This window comes from Bombus affinis, chromosome 1, assembly GCF_024516045.1.
Source record: "Bombus affinis isolate iyBomAffi1 chromosome 1, iyBomAffi1.2, whole genome shotgun sequence".
NCBI classification, from domain to species: domain Eukaryota; kingdom Metazoa; phylum Arthropoda; class Insecta; order Hymenoptera; family Apidae; genus Bombus; species Bombus affinis.
In genome coordinates, this window is record NC_066344.1 from 1,920,843 (window position 1) to 1,939,477 (window position 18,635).

At 35.6% G+C, this 18,635-nt stretch overlaps 1 protein-coding gene across 1 annotated transcript in view; it reads left to right on the top strand.

Annotated features, from left to right (window-relative positions):
* Nucleotides 1–18,635, top strand: part of LOC126915938 (dipeptidase 1-like) — a 235,620-nt gene that overhangs the window by 187,547 nt on the left and 29,438 nt on the right. The window lies entirely within an intron of this gene.

Genomic DNA, 18,635 nt, shown 5'->3' on the forward strand with positions numbered 1-18,635 from the left:
AGACAAAAACATGATTGTATATACTGATTCGTTTGTAGAGACAGAAACGTGATTTTCATTTTCGTCTTATCGTTCGAGTCTGATTAAGAATACGATTAAGAATGCAAATTGCAAGTTAGCTAGAAAAATTGATCGAAAGTCCAGATGGATAAATTATAAAGTAGAAATTAAATAAATGAAAAAAAAAGAAAAAGAATTGGAAGGTAAATAATACAACGATCGTTAGTTTCTCTTGTTTTTCGAATCACAGCTTCGTTTGAATAAATTTTACTTTTAATTAGTATTCGTCGTTTTGTCATTCTAACTTCTACGAGAGTTCTCGAAAAGTACGAATAAATAGCAATTGAACGAGAATCTCTTTCACGGCACAGACCACTAAACAAAATACAAAATTCAAAACTAAACGAATGATTTACCGTTCTCTCCGCCTCGGTATCCAATTCCAAAGCCCCATACGCGCGTCCAGCAGAAAAGTTTCGATCGGTTGATTTACGATGAAATACGTACGCGCGTAAAGCATCGAAATCCAGCAGGCAGACCGGTTCTTCCTCTTTCAGCGAGAGAAAGAAAGAAAGAAAGAAAGAAAAAAAAAGGACGGGGCAGGCGTCCACGAAATATTTCCAATCTCGAAGTTTCACGCGGAAAGTTGGCCGGTGTCGAGGCATCTTGCCTGTTCACCGTCACCCTCCTTGCTACTTACTACGTATGAATCTTCCTCCGACCAGTGGAATAACAAAGTTCTCGGCTCGCCTGGAAACTTTGCAACAGTTTTATCATTTTTCCCCAAACTTGCCTTGCTCCATTGTTTCTCTCTCTTTCTCTTTCTCTCGTTTCTTCGCCGTCCCTTTTTCTAGCCTTTTCCTCCTCTTCCGTTTCTCGTGCTCCATTTCGTTTGCTCGTTCGAAGCAACAGAGAGAGAAGCAGAAAGAAAGGAAGGAAGGAAGGAAGGAAGAGATCGCGTGATTCAACAATGAGCAGGGGCGCCGCGGAATTGTTTCACGAGGGAAAAACAGGGACGAAATAAAAAGGTCTCGAGGGAAGCCGATGGACGGTGGCGGCGGGAAGTTCGTGCTTGCCAATGCTTTTTATTTTCGTCGCGCTACCTACAGTCGAAAATTAAACGAACGCGTTGTTTCTTTCCTTTGCCAACCTTTTTCTTCTTGCTTTTTTCCTTTCTTTTTTTTTTCGTTTATGTCAGTGTCGCGTTCCTTTTTTCGGGACACTCGATGCTCTCTCTCTCTCTCTCTCTCTCTCTCTCTCTCTCTCTCGTTCTCCCGTTGTTCGCGCCCGTTGACTTTCTCCTGGTTTTTTTCCCCTCGGTTTTGTGTTTCGGGACGCGCATCGCCTACCAACTCTCGTTACGAGACGCGCCAACATTTTCCCGCGGCAGAGAGAAACCGCGAACGATGGCTGTCCACGTTGAAAACCCGCGTTGTATCGTTGGATATCGCTCCATCGGATGACGTAATTATCGTTCCGCGGAAAGTTTCATTATTTGCGAATGGATATACTTGTATTCGAGGGAAATGGACGTGGAACGCAGTGACGAAATTTTCGGTACAACGGTTGGAACAATTGTTTTGAAATGCATTCTTGGAATCTACTGTTGTGATATTTTATATCCTCGTACCTTGCGAGTAGCATGCCACGACCAGCACACTTCAAATCCGATGGACTAATGACGGAGATAAAGATGCGGTGGCACTCGGCAACAATGTATATCGCCGAAGTGCCTAATGAGCCATCGATATCTCAACGGTCCTTTCGCCGAATGTTCTAGAAGAAGGCGTGCCTGGCAACGGTCGCGGACCCCTACCAAACGCGTGGATAGTGGGGATATTGGGGAGTGACAAAGAAAAAATAAACAGATCCAACCGAAAGTCAAATTGTAAGAGCTTCAGTCTTGGAAAGTCAGGGCTGGAGTTCAGAACCAAATTGTAATTAGTGTAAGCCAAGTGTTCAAAAATAAATTCTCTTTTTATTCTTTTATATTTTATTTCTTTTTTCATCTGAGATTTCCTTTTTTTTATTTTACGTGACAAGCACTTTGTCATAGTCACGAGAAGGAAATCTCACGAAGCAAGGAACGTCAAAGCCTACGTGCGCGCGGTGGAAGATCGAGAAGGTCGGCCGAGATATTGATCAAGTACAAGAGGATCGAGAAACGTATCCAGCAAATAAATAATTATGCCACTAAATAATTATGTTATTCGAAAAGCGATAGTGCCCGCGCAACGCAATTGTGGTTGGTAGAAATTTCAGAAGCAAAGGAATAATCGAAGACGTAAGATGGTAGAGTAGATGATGCTGTGGGAGGATACAGAACAATAGGATTTTCCTGGTGTTAAAAACATTTACCAAAGAAATAAATCGCCGGATAAAACGTGTTTGCTCGAGAATATCAGAGATGTGAGAGAAAATTGCCCGAATATTCAGTGAATCAGAATTGCATTTTAAACGAGAAACGCATCGCTCAAAGTTTTGGGCGGACGCATTCAAAATTCTTCTAAAAATGGCTGCTTCAGACGAATGAAGCGAAAAACAGAGAAAAAGAATATATGTCTGTGGAGATTGATCGCGCGTTATTTCACAAGCAAATATTCGTAGAATATTCGTAGAAACGAGACAGTTGAAAATAAGGAATTGGAAGAAAGAAAAGAGACGAACAAACGTAAGAATTAAAACGTGTTTTGTAAAATGCGTGATTATCGTAAAAGTTTAAACAAACACATCGAAACAATCATGGGATCGTCATTACCAACGATCTTATCGCATCAACCAAACAAACGGAACCAAAGAATGCTATAAGCTCAATAAATGAACACGTTGTTCGTACGATACTATGATACTTAGTACTATAGTGCTTGAAGATCGTCAAAGTCTACCGTGTTTTACAAACAGCTGCCCATGTATCGATTTCAAAAAAAAAAAAAAGAAAGAAAAAGTTGCAGCTGCTGCGCACTGACTGGCAAAAATCGAAACAAGGGATCGTGTTCTCGCGTCCAGTTCGAAAAATGGTGAAACCACGAAAAAAAAAGAAGCGAAAGGCGCAAACAAAAGAGAAACAAGGGAATGATAGCACAAGCGGTTTTCTTCTATTCGTTGGCAGCGTTGTTCCTCGCGATGCTATCTCGCGAAACGAGACCCAATGCCATCGATACTTTTTTCGGATTGCACACCAGCCAGATCTGTTTGCCTCCCTTCTGTTTGTTTCAACAGGATCACTTGGCGGGAATAGCGCGAAAAATGAACGCTTACCAACGTTTTTTTTCTTCCCTGTTAGGGCAGAGAAATCGAGTTTTTTCGATATTTGCATCGAACTTTGATCGAATAGTTTTGGCTATTTTAATTAAACGAATAGAAAGAATTTAATTGGATTTGTCGGAACAAGAAAATAAAACGGTTGTATCGTATTTGATCGATCTAGACGTATATGGTGTATTTGGTAATAGCTCAAAATAATTCTAAGAAGTTTAATGCTTGAATTTAGTAAGTGGAATATGTTTTAAATTCTGTTCGATATTTGGTTGTTGGAAATCATGTTAGAAGAGGAGAAATTTTCCGTCATACGTTCTATCGATTATTTGGAAGTGACAAAGTTACATAATTTTACATACGAAGTAATAAATAGAGACACATTTAAACAACTTTTTAATGAGCTTATATTTGTAAAAATGTATCAAAGTAGCTTCTGAATGTGTACGTTTAATATTCGAAAAAGATTATATAATTGTTACGATTAATTAACAGAGTTCAAGATTGATATTCTTTCGTTAGAAAATAAATTGGTCAAAAAACATATCGTTGACGATAAGATTATAAGAAATATTATTTAAAATAAATTAATACAATAGGACAGAAAATAATATTTCAGATGAAATTAATTTTAAACCATTCTACGATGTATCACGTGCGATCATAAAAGCGCTGAAGATTATGCACTCGAAGCACTTAAAGGATTAAACGCGCTGAATGGAATGGTTAAATTATTTGAAGCGAATATCATTGTGTACACAATCGTAGAAGTTTTCATATTTACTCTTTCAATATTTGCTGTTCAACGTAGAAATTACAAATGAGAGGAAAATCAAAATCGTTCATAAAACACGATAGGCGTGCGAAAGTTTGACGTTTATGAATAAAAATAATCGTACTTATAATCGCAGAGCTTGAGCATTTCACGGTTTCCAAATAGCACGGTGTTCTCATCCGACGAGCAATACCTATGTTTGCGTATTTTATGAAAATCCAATTTCATATCAAAATATACGTTCGATATTTTTCACATCCTGTGTTAACGAAGAAGTAATAAAAAAAATTGTTTTTTTTTTGGCAGTAACGTATAATTTCTCCTAATAAAACACACAGAATAACGTACAATTATTTTAAATCTCGCGAAATCGCAGCGCCGATACGATGATATCGCGAAAACCACGAAAAAGAAATATTCGAAAAACACAAAATGGTTGAAACGAGAACAGCGAAAATATAGCGGAAGAAAAATAAATTCAAGGCCGGATCGAATATGGAAATAGGGATATTTTCGTTCGAGCAATAAACGAACGAATGCCTGGCATTTCATGACAATGGCCGACAAATTCATAATGGCACAACGTTGAAATCTATCTCAGGCCGAAGGTCGGATTGAATTCTCAACCAGACCTTCTAACAAAAGAGAACACGAACGAAAGAAGATCATCGAAATCCATGAATTTTTTCCTCTGGCCGTTTCGTGAATACTCTTTTTTGTTTGACGTCAGAATATGGAAATTTCGTTTGAATCAAAATTTGAAAAATACTGGCGCGGTGATACGACAGAACTCGCTACGTTGCTCGTTTAAATCAAGGCTTGAGACGTGCATCTTTTCGATGGTCTCGCGGTGCGTCCATTTATCTGCCACGTGTCACGATTTGTTATTTCATCTCGTAGCGGCATTTGAACGAGGATTCGGGACAAAGATCAACGCGCAGCTTTCTTGAAGCTTGATACGTCTTGAATATTAATTTCTTTGCCCAATCACGCACGGTGACGTTTAAGTAGATAGCGTCGATCGCTGGAGGAACGATCTTTCCATTTTTTCGTAAATATCACGCAGAAATCGCTTATCCTCCTTCGCGTTTCGTCAGACATTGCGCTGATATTTAACAAAGAACAGCGTTCTTATGTAACTTCTAACATTTTCTTGGAATAAGTGTGGTAAGAAATCCATTCTTCAACGGAGTCGCTGTTGCGAATTGATTTCGCTGGAAAGATGAGATAAAAGGATTTTTTTATTATTTAATTTGTACTTTACAATTTGTTCAGCTGGACATTTGGTAAATTTGTCTAACTTAATTGCTAGATAACATGTGGATGGTTACCCCCAAGATACCATCTTCCAGTTTGATGACTATTTTATTTCCTTGGTGAGGTAAGTGGGGTGTTTTCTTTTTAGTCTTCTTTCTGTGAGAGTTTTGCTCGTTTCAGCAGCCAGCTGGTTTGGATGTGTTGCCGTTCTTTCCTTGTATTTTCTGGGTACCTGCCGATTTCTTCTTTGACCGTTGGTATAAGATTAAAGGTGAGGGAAGAGGAAGAGAAAAGTACATGCAGTGTAGCAGTTTGTAGGAGAGGAAAATGATATAGAAATGTAACGCAATAGCTTCTTGACACGAAACAATCAAAATCACAGGCTGATTTGAACCGTCCCCTTAAATTAACTAACTATACCACACATCAATAAAGAGGAATATTTAAAAGGAAGTTGTATGTGATTGTTCGTAACAAAGTGTTAGAAAATTCGGCAAAGTTGTTTAAAGAAGATACATTAAAAATAGTATGATTATTTATGATAAAAAAAAGAACAGCGTGCAAGAACACGCGCACCACATAGCAAAACTAAAAGTTGCAGAAGAAGAAGATCCTAATTCTATCTGATCCCATTAAACTTTCTCTAAGAACGTTCTATCGCATCAAAAGTACGCTCGATGGCCGATGAGTGGGCAAAAATATTCTCTCAAAAGACAAACTCACTTACGAAAGCGCTTAGTCGCTAATTAAAAACCTGCGAAATTTCATTTTCTTTAGATGTACACGTTCGTAAGAATTCTTATTAGGAGCCGGAGATTACGGACGAGATTAAAAATCTCCGCACGCCGTTGTAAATATTCATAAAAAATTTATTCTTTCTATTCTGGTGTTTCAACTTCTACTTTTGCAAATCTCGACACGAAACACGTTGTCGAGGTTCTCAGGGATGGTCCCTCCGGCATCTACGTACCTAACCTAACGTGGAAAATTTGTCCACCGGGCAAGACGGATCGTGATGTTTCGGGGACACACGTAGAATCATCTTTGGATCCGGCGTCTTCGTCCTGGCTGTGCATCCGGGTCTCTGGAGAAATTTCCATGAAATACCGTGTAGACGGTCACGTAACGCGAATTGCGATCGCAGAAATTTCCAATTCGTTTCCCTTATGCGCAGGCATTTACTCTTAGATTTCCACTTACTTGCATCCACTTTATCGAGCAGCTCGGCACGTGATTTGGTAATTCGAAAATATTGCTGGAAAAGATTCGAGTCTGTAAAGAATGCAGAGTAGCATGGTATTATAAAAAACATGTTATTGTTATTGATATTATTCGTATTATCGATAAACGTATTATTATTGTTATTAACATGTCAGTTTTATACGATCGTGATTGTTTCGACGAATTTTTCGTTAAATATTCACCAATCGATAGAATTGAACGTTTCGGTCTGTTAAGGACTGGTTGTTTTCTTTGCCGATCGGCTAACTGAAAATCATAGCGATATAATTCGGCCCATTCTCAGTTTTTACAAGACAGTGTTCCCTGGGTTTTTAGAAAAGATTCAATATATTTTTTTAAATCACAAACACGCATCGCGACAAATAAAGTTGTCAATTAATTGATAAAACCAGAGGAACGATACATTTCTGTATTAACAACTGTGATTTCTATACGCGTTTTTGAATTAGTTTCACAAAATCCATATGCGCGACCACGCCAGGCCGTGACTCCTAACGGTGCTAATTTTTTTTTTTTTCTTTTTATTATTTAATTCGTACTTTAGAATTTATCCAACTGGACATTTGGTAAATTACAGTGCTAATGAAATTTCAAAACGTTTTACGTAACGCGTGCGACATGCATATAAAAGCTTTCTATATGGCGAATACTCAGATACTTTGACGAATGATGCGAACGTAAATTCCTCGGTAACTGGAACAGTGTGGTGGTTTACGATTTTGAAAACTCGCTTCGAATTCGTCGTACTTTTTCTTGTTGTTTTACTTTGTAAATTACGCTTCTACTTGTGAAGTTCGACGGAACAAATGCCCGTGAAATAGGAAGGGAAAAAAGTCGGTTAAAAATAAGATCGCCCTTTAAGATTTTTTTACGGTCGCCAGCCTGGCAATCGTGCAATTTCGAACGTTACGAGGCTATTTCGTAACAAAGCGCTCGAGTTTCTCGTATTCTGTTTTCGCTGTTCTGCTTTCTCTGTTACGATGGTCGTTGCTGTCGGTGAAACGTGCAGAAATAGGCAAAGATTACGCGTCTACGCGCAAACGACTGTTTCACTTTCTTCTCGAGTGGAACGCTGTTAAAAAGATCGTAGTATAATTCTTCTGGGTCGTTGGCCGGTGACCTTGGAGAAATGAAATGAAACGAAACGGAATGGAACAGGTATTATAAGAAGGAAAAAGCTATTCCACGCTCGACCAAGCGTACCGCCGTACCTTCGGTCTTCTATGGTTATTATCTGTGCAATATGCACGTATTAATTGAATATGCACGTATTAATTACGCTTCGTTCCTGTTTCAAAGATACTGCGATTATGTTAAATTTGATTCTCCTCTTTCGTATCGAAGGTAATTAATTTTGGAAGGCAATCGAAGGTAATTGATTTTATTATAATAGCTTCTGAGGATGTTTTTATTAAAAATTTCTTATAGATCAGATATTCGGTGACCTTAAAAGAATAATCTTGCCACGATAAATGCTACTTGATTTTTGGATAAGAGAATCTTGTTTGTGGCCGTTGTTTTTGAAGCAAACGATCGGTTTAACCGATTTCGAGGAAAGCACAGTCGGGAAAGTGATGGAAGTGGCAATTTTTACAATAAACCAGAAAAAAATAGATTAAAATTCGTGCCGCGTATAGGGAAATAAATTAAAATTCACACTGACTGCAGAAAAATAATCTATTACAAAATTGGATACCGGTATCGCAAACCGATTAAAGTTTCTGAAAAGCCAATGATCGCCAACAGATTTAATTAATTTATATATCGAAATATACAAAAATCAGATTATAGCTTATATTACGTACGAGAACAATTACATTAATATTTATTCCATACATTGGAAAAGCGAATTAATCCCAAAAAGTAATCGAGAATCCAAATTAGAGATCTATCAGAAGCTCGTAACTCGAAAAAATCGTGGAAAATTCTTTAATGAGACAACGAATTCGATTAACCGTTACATCGAACCACAGACAAATTAATTAAAGTTTACGCTATATATAGATAAACGAATTACACGCGGAAAAATAATTTCAAACTCGATATTAATTCGATCGAATAATTCCAAAAATATTCAAAAAATCATCGAAAGTCTCCAGTTACCGACAAATCCTATTGACTTTTGCCGAACCATCGATTACAATCTACGCTATACACAGGCGAACAAATTAAATGCAAAAACAGCAATTTAAAATTTATACCATCGTCACAGGTCGACGAATCAGTGACGAAAAGATAATAATCTTAAATTCGCATAAAATTAGATGTCACGGTCCTAACCACTTCTTTCGAAGCAAAGTTTTGCTCGGAAAAGCATTCGGCGACAAAACCATAGCCCCATAGATCTCGATGGGGGAGCTCGTTTCGTTTGTTTTGTCCTCGTTTCACGGTCGAGGCTTTTCGTACAATCGAGGCTTTGCCTCGATCCGCAGAATTGCTTCGTCAATTATGAAACGAACAATACTCGTGGCTCGTAGAACGGTCGGATCGAAACGCTCTATAAACGTGACCGGTGACCTGTACGTTTGCCTCTGAACGAAATAAACGGGTCTGCGTTCTTCGATTTCGAGTCGGAGGAAATCGCGAGGCTAATAAAGCCGAGGCTCCAGGCGTTATTTTCGTTCGGAAGAGTCGCAATTTCCACGCGATAATTCGATGCCTGGCTGGCCGGCCGTTAAAACGTCGATTAAACGAGATAAACGCTGTTTAAACCCGATAACCGACATCGCCAAGTTTACGAGTTTCCCTGCAGCTTTCTGTCGAGCTATCGATAAAACCGCGTCAAAGTGAAAACGTATTGCCTTTCCGCCAGTTCGCAAAGCCTTCGTCGAATTTACGAAAGCGAATTCGTTTCGTTGGAACCGAGGAAATTTCGATAATAGCATCGTTCGCTAAGTTATTTGCTATGGTCGATAATTTCTGTTCGCGTTTCAGCTTTTTTTTAACGTCAACTTTTCCTGCCGAGAGTTTGCCATCCGAATGCCACGGAAAATGTTGCCATGCTATAGCATACATATAGCAACAAATATATATATTTTTTAATGGACGATGTTAGTACGTACTTGACGAATATTTTGCGTAGAGAATGTTGCTGAAATAGAATGAAAATTAAGATGTACCATCGCGCACTGGATACGTGTACGCAATGTGTAATAAACAGATTTTACTAAACTAAAACAAGTATTAAAATATGGCATTATACGCGCGACACGTATATGCATTTAACGAATAATTACATAGAAAGCTTCGTTAGAATAAAACAAAGATTAAAATATGCTATTAGATGGAGGATATGCGTGCTTAATGAATAATACATAGAAAATTTTGCTGGAATAAAATGGAGGCTACGATACGCATGTTATACGTGTGTGGTTGAGAGTGATACTCCGTTCATTCCAGAAACGTTATATTCAAATAAGGAATTTTTCACGCATACGGAAATATAGAAAAATATACACGCTATTGGCTATTGTGTGGTATCGTACAACGAATTTATACAAATTTGATGTATCACGCGTGTAAAAGCTACTCTTTGTGGAAAGCTTTAAAATGCGTTGTTACAAGCCCGTTTGCAATGATCATTTATATTAAAATGTTATCATGAAGATAACAAAGAATCGTAAATAATAATTCCAAACTTTTTAAACAATAACACAAACTTCGTAGCTTTGGTTCTCGTTATAACTAAACTAATGCAGAAACTCGCGAAACAGTCTGATAATCTTTCTAACAAATATTTCTAGGACACAGAAATTTATGAATTAATTTGATATTCTTCTTAACGGATGTTCCATATATTGTTACGTTATGCCATACTTCATATTTTTATCTTGTAATCAAACGAACGCAAAAATTTATGAACTAATTTGATATTCTTCCTGACAGGTGTTTCGTGTTATTACGTTACGTCATACATCATATTTTTATCTTACAATACAGGCCGATATAATCAAACAGACGCAGGAATTTATGAGCTAATTTGATATAGCTCCTAACAAATATTTCGTATTATTACATTACGTTACGCTTCGTATTTTCACGTTATAATCAAACAAACACAGCACCTAATTTGATATTCTTCCTAACAGGTGTTTCGTGTTATTACGTTACGTCATACTTCATATTTTTATCTTGCAATACAGGCGGGTATAATCAAACAGACGCTGGAATTTATAAACTGATTCGATATTCCTCCCAACAAATACTTCCTATTATTACGTTACATTTTTATAATTTTTATAACCAAACGAATCCTATGACAACAACTAATTTGATATTCTTCCTAACAAATACGTCCTAATATCACGTTACATTTTTATAATTTTTATAATCAAACGAATCTTATGGCAACAACTAATTTGATATTCTTCCTAACAAATACTTCCTATTATTACGTTACATTTTTATAATTTTTATAATCAAACAAACGCAACAAGTAATTTAATATTCCTCCCAACAAATATTTGCTACTATTACGTTACATTTTTATAATTCTTATAATCAAACAAACAACTAATTTGATATTCTTCCTAACAAATACTTCCTATTATTACGTTACATTTTTATAATTTTTATAATCAAACGAATCTTATGCCAACAACTAATTTGATATTCTTCTTAACAAATACTTCCTATTATCACGTTACATTTTTATAATTCTTATAATCAAACAAACAACTAATTTGATATTCTTCCTAACAAATACTTCCTATTATCACGTTACATTTTTATAATTTTTATAATCAAACAAACGCAACAACTAATTTAATATTCCTCCCAACAAATATTTGCTATTATTACGTTACATTTTTATAATTCTTATAATCAAACAAACAACTAATTTGATATTCTTCCTAACAAATACTTCCTATTATCACGTTATATTTTTATAATTTTTATAATCAAACGAATCTTATGGCAACAACTAATTTGATATTTTTTCTAACAAATACTTTCTATTATTACGTTACATTTTTATAATTTTTATAATCAAACAAACGCAACAAGTAATTTAATATTCTTCCTAACAAATATTTCCTATTATCACGTTACATTTTTATAATTTTTATAATCAAACGAATCTTATGGCAACAACTAATTTGATATTCTTCCTAACAAATACTTCCTATTATTACATTACATTTTTATAATTTTTATAATCAAACGAATCTTATGTCAACAACTAATTTGATATTTTTTCTAACAAATATTTCCTATTATCACGTTACATTTTTATAATTTTTATAATCAAACGAATCTTATGGCAACAACTAATTTGATATTCTTCCTAACAAATACTTCCTATTATTACGTTACATTTTTATAATTTTTATAATCAAACAAACGCAACATGTAATTTAATATTCTTCCCAACAAATATTTCCTATTATCACGTTACATTTTTATAATTTTTATAATCAAACGAATCCTATGGCAACAACTAATTTGATATTCTTCTTAACAAATACTTCCTATTATCACGTTACATTTTTATAATTCTTATAATCAAACAAACAACTAATTTAATATTTCTCCCAACAAATATTTCCTATTATCACGTTTCATTTTTATAATTTTTATAATCAAACGAATCTTATGCCAACAACTAATTTGATATTCTTCCTAACAAATACTTCCTATTATCACGTAACATTTTTACAATTTTTATAATCAAACAAACGCAACAACTAATTTAATATTTCTCCCAACAAATATTTCCTATTATCACGTTACATTTTTATAATCCTTATAATCAAACAAACGCAACGACTAATTTCACCCTCTTCCTGACAAATACTTCGTACTATCGCGTTATTTTACGCTTCATATTTTTACATTCTAATCGGACACACAAACTAAAGGACTAGTTTGACGTTACTTTTACCAAATAGAGAAAACTCGGGCAAACTATCGAGTTTCCTAATTAATGGCTAGAGGAAAACAAACACCGTTAAGACGTCTCTCGCAATTCCCTCGATTTGGAATCGCGACACCGAGATTCCTCTGCGTTCGAGCAACAAACCGTTGCATCGCGCGCAAAAGCGAAATAAGCGGGAAACATCCATTCCAAAATCCACGACTTATCAAAATTCCAAAGGTACGCGACACCGCTGCCGCGTACAGGCCACGCATAAAGCATAAAAGCCCGCCACACCGGCGAAGGAAACGGGTTAAAACAAAAATACCTCGCCTCCGGGGCTTCAGAAATATATTTCTCCGGCGTGTTCTTGTCTCCCGTTGTGCGGCCTCGAAGTAGCTGTCTCTGCCAGCAAAGTGATAAATTCGTAGAACGCATTAAATTTCGGCTTGTATGTTCGAGGTAACGATATATAAGCGATTCGAGGCAAACGATCGAAATACAGTATCGAAGAAGGAGAAGAAACAGAGGAGAAATAAATAGCGAAGGATAGAGGAGCAGAGAAAAATAAAAGGGAAATCGTTGGCTGACTTTTCGGACCGTTGTAACTACCTCATTGTGGTTTCACGGAATCTCGTCTCGATACAGGTCATCGATTCGAACGTAGATCGATAGAGATCGTTCTTTGTTCGCAGAAACGTCCCTGACTTTCTTCGACCATGTTCGCTTAATACGACCTTTTATTACGCTCGATATTTGGATGCTGGCCAGTCCTCGATGTCCATCAACGATAGAGATGGAATTTTCTTTCCATTTCTTTGATTTCGCGCGTCTTCTCGTTTGATTCGTGTGGCGAACTTTAGAGCGGTAGACTGCGTATTTGTATGCTAATTTGTATTTCCATGGACGCGACGAAGGAAACAGAAACTAAGCAAATAATCGCTGTATCTGTTAATATCGTTTCAAGCAGAATTAAAATAGAAAATCAAATTGTAGAAAATTATTAATTACTATTAATTGCTGTTGATTATTAACGACAACAGATACGATCGAATTTAATATGATTCAAGGAACGCAGTTTTCCGAAGAATTAACAAATAAGATGGTTTTGTAAGATTATTACGGGTACGGATTTTCTTGCTGCGTTAGCTTTGGAAAATGAATTTCCTCGCGTCGTATATTACGAGATCTGATTTTTGATAATTCACGTTTAGTAGTATTTGATCTCTTGTAATTACGAAGTCTCTTAGTTTTAGATTATAATCAAAGTCCGTGAATCGTGAACATTGCAATCTCCGTTCTTTCAATGCTATACCTTTGAATTTTTTAAATAGCAACGAATGCTTTAACACGCGGTCAAGGAATAAAATCGTTCGATCTTTTGATCCCTGAAATTGATCATTAATTTACACTTTAGAAAATTAAGAAAGATGTCTGAATACTTTTAGACGGTGGCATACGTTCATTTGAAAAGATCGCGTCCTATTATCACGAAAACTACGTGTTTCAGGAAAAAATAATTTTCCTTCTTCTGCTTCGAACGTAACAAGAATTGAAATAAATTTTTATTTCAAAAAATATCTATCAAAATGAAGCCTGATAAAAAGATGTTTCCCGTAAAAGTTTCTTCCTTTTAGTCGTGGAATAAAAATCCGTAAAGAAAACGTATAAAAAGAAAGAAATAAATAAAACCTTCGAATAATTTACCGCTCGAAACCGCGAAACTTTTCTTTCGAACATCTTTTCCTAAAACACGTAACTTTCCAGATAATCGGACGTGAGGTTTTCAAACGAACATCGTGTACATCGGCGAAGTTAACGAATGGAGAAAACTGCACGAAGGTCTTTTACGATCTTTTAATAAAAACGTCCGGTGGATGTAAATCGCGAGACGATTCCGTATCGATGCCAAATCGTGAGAGATTTTTCGACGTTGGACGATATGTAGTCGTCGTAGAAGCTAGCCGATATTGGAATTTTTACGAGGGGGTGTTAATCGGGAATGTAGAAGGCGGATCGAGAGGAGGATCTTGTCCCGAATGGAATTCATTTTCGAGGATTCGGCGTTACCACCTGGGCACTTTGATTAAATTTTATTTATGTTTTATGCACGCCTGCCGACCGGTTTTTCGACCTTTCTATCGTTCTTCGTTCTGCCAGAGCCGAAAGAAGGCGGAGTGATTTCCTGTTAGACAAATTTAATTCGTGAAAAAGCGATGGAACTGCTCTTATCAGCATGTTGGAAGAAAACGAGAATAAAATGATACAATCGCGAGATCTGAATTTTTAATTTATTAAATTTAAGAAGCTTCTTTTAATAACGTTGAACTTGCTTTCGACAGTTTTGCTTTTTTCACTCCTTAAATATTATAATTTGAATTTTCTTCCTGTGTTATTAATATTTTTGATTTTTAGGGTCCTTGAAAAACTATTTCCGTTAACCATTCTGCTATGTAAAGTACATAGTATTGGTAAATAATGTAGTACATGAAATACAATATTTATTGTAATATTATTTTATATTTATTTTATATTTATTAGAATTAATTAGATCTTTGTATATATTCATTAGGATTAATATTCTTGATATTTAGGGTCCTTAAAAACCTATCTCCGTTTTGTTACATGAAATAATATTATAATAAATATTGTAATAATGCTCGTATATTATAATTGCTAATTATAGTATCGGTAAATAATGTAGTATATGAAATACAATATTTATTATAATATTATTTTATATTTATTTTATATTTATTAGAATTAATTAGATCTTTGTATATATTCATTAGGATTAATATTCTTGATATTTAGGGTCCTTGAAAACCTATCTCCGTTTTGTTACATTAAATAATATTATAATAAATATTGTAATGCTCGTATATTATAATTGCTAATTATAGTATCGGTAAATAATGTAGTATATGAAATACAATATTTATTGTAATATTATTTTATATTTATTTTATATTTATTAGAATTAATTAGATCTTTGTATATATTCATTAGGATTAATATTCTTGATATTTAGGGTCCTTGAAAACCTATCTCCGTTTTATTACATAAAATAATATTATAATAAATATTGTAATAATGCTCGTATATTATAATTGCTAATTATAAATGATTATAATATTATATATATATAATTCTCGTAGCAATAAAAAAATTGCATCTACTAAAGTATTAAACAAAGCACAGTCTAAGTTTGGACGATTCGGTATTGGATAACGATCTATGTTAACAGATTCACTGTCTAGAATTGAAGAGAAAATGTCTTCTTAAACTGCGAAGACAAGTCGAAATTTTATATCTTACCCATATTCCCATAAGAACCCAGGAAATTCGAAGGACCGCCGCTCTGTTGCCGCAGACTTGCAACTTAGGAGCTAGTAGAAAAGCGTACGTTATATCAGACGCAACAATGCTACCGCAGTCTGGCGAGTAAGTAGCACAAGTTCCCGTTTGGTCAGATACTAGATACCACTAAACGACGTTGTTCAGCACTTCAGTGTTTCTCCTTCTTTCGTGTACGGTATCTAACTGTGTTAATCCCTCTTGTATATAAAACGACTACTGTACTCAACGCTCTGTACTCTGTTCGGATTTTACTCTTACTATTTTTATATTTTACTATTTTGCTGTTACCAGATTGCCATTGTAGATATCGTTTCATATTTGTGCAATAATTATAAGAATAAATATTATATAATCATTTCATAGTAATTAGTAATTTTAGTAATTTTTATATCGTTAATTCGAGCATGTGATTCTTATAATTTTGTGTTTCTCTAAATGAAATTTATGGTGAAAGGTGTGAGATTGCGAGATAAAAAATTTCCTTCGCGCGTTATTAATTTGAAAGTTTTTAAATAACAATCCTCGGGAGAAAAAATTATTTAATAAATTTTCTTTCAATCAATAAGATATCATTTTTCGGTATTTTCCACAATGCAACGCAATTTTTCTCCCGGATTTACGTTCTCCATAATTCGGTGTAGCGAAGCTTCATCTTATCGAGGGAAGAAAGCTGAGAGCGTGTTGGAAAAATCTGTTAATGGAGGTTTACGTGTGTGTAACTATGAGACCTTTCTCTCAGTGTTTGAATTACTATTTCTTCCTTGCCGATTCCATCCGGTCTCAACTTGGGATGTATTAAAAATGGAAGTTTGTCCTCCACGTAAACGAATTCGGACGGGTGATCTTCCTCTTTAATCAAACTACTTCGATCGATCATTCTGTTGGCAAGAGGCAATTCGTCATTTCTTTGACGAATTGCCAGCGGTGACATGATCTTGTTTGACGAACAACGATGCGAAAATCAACCATATACTCTGCTCCCGCATTTAATGTGCAAGCACGTATCATAAATTAATTCACAATTATGTTCGAACGTGTCCTGAAATTTTTTGATCCAATCAAGCGGACAGCTTTTTTTTAACGTTTTATACTTATTTTGTCGAAATATAATGTAGGATCCTTATTTATTAATTTATTTAAAATGGATTAAACAGGTGTCGGTTAAACAGGAAACGATGGTTATTTAACGTGAACTAAATATAATAACGTACTATAATTGAGACAACTAAATAATTAATTTACAACTCTCGTCACCACGGTTCTCTCTCACACGGATCACGCTCTTTCGGCAACGCTAGTGTCACATAAAATAAAAAAAAAAAAGAAATCGAACACTATCACTAGCAACACTATTTCCCGGACTTCTCGATTCACACTCTCTGGCTTCTCAGCTCGCACTCTCTGACTTCTCAACTCACACTGACAGTTAATTCGTCTTTCTCCCTTAGCATTCCTTTGTCTTTTATCTTACCCCCACCACGCACGTGTTCCGCAACCGCTCGTGGCTAGAGTCACGCAAGCCTTTTCCACGAAACTATTAGATCGAAGAATCGACGATACATTGTTGGGCCTGTTGCCACTTCGGCTTTCTCGCGACGTTGTTTATGGTTCGCCCGATATTTCTTAGGCTTTCGTCCACGATATTACAATACGTTAATATACATGTAATAACTTCTTCTAGTTTGACAGCAATGTAACTTCATCAAGTAGATGACCAACCAACCGTAACGTTATCGTGAATTTGTATAATAAATTCGCTACTTTTATTTCCATTTTGTATTATTATTCGCAATTTATTATCAACTGTAGAAAGTTTTGTTCCTCAATTTGAATAATTTTATATCTTTCCGAATCCTTATGACGATTATCGGTAATAGAAATTTCCTTCTAAACGTTATCGACTTACAGGATCTCTGAAAATTTGTTTCCCCGATCGGTCAATTTTCACTTGCCAAAGAAATTCTTTCGAAATAATAGCTTCTTTATGGATTATTGTTAACCAGAATATCCTTGAGGTTGTAACGTCGACAAATATCTCCAATCGACTCAGGAAACCTGAACCATCTTGCACACGACACCGACTCCCAAACAAATGAATATGAATCCGGCACGTAGGCATAGATAAACGAACATCTAGAAGGACTGGGCTTGATCGAGGCTTCAGTCTTTCGGTAACGGTCTAGTCGCACACTTGTAATCTTAATATAGAATAACGGTATCTCGAACTTTGGTTCAAAAATCCAACATTTTTTAATTATTATTTTCCTGTCATTTTCTTACGTGACAAGGTGATCGTCGGTGAAGGTGCCCACAAGAAATACTCTTGATTTTCAACAATAACGTTTATTAAACTCTTAACAATTAACAATAAATAACGATTAACCACGATTAATAACAAGTAACGATTAACACCGAACTATCAAGAGTAAATAACCCGTTTCTCTAATTGTGTTGGCTTCGCTTAACCTTTCGCACTTCGCAGCTCGGGGCAGAATGAACCTTTTGGTTCCAAACCAAACAGATTCTTTTCTTTGTTGCCACTCGATATCCATCCCCACTACGCGCGCGTTTATTACAAGTCCGCGACGGTTGCTGCGTATGCATTCTTTCGAATATTCGACGAAAGAACCGTAGAGATATCGATGGTACATTAGGCCTTACGCTTTGAAGGTATAGCGCTTTGTGTCGCGAAGCCGTTGAAAATTTCTGTGGTCGAGTGCCGCCACATCCTGGTCAATTAAAAATATCTACATTGTCGAAAAAATAATGAAATGGAATTACAGAATTACTAACATACTGGAATTAATAATAGTCGCTGCAACTCTATTCCGCTTGATTCTGAATAACGAATATAATACAATTAAATAATCATTGGTATTCGCAGATGAT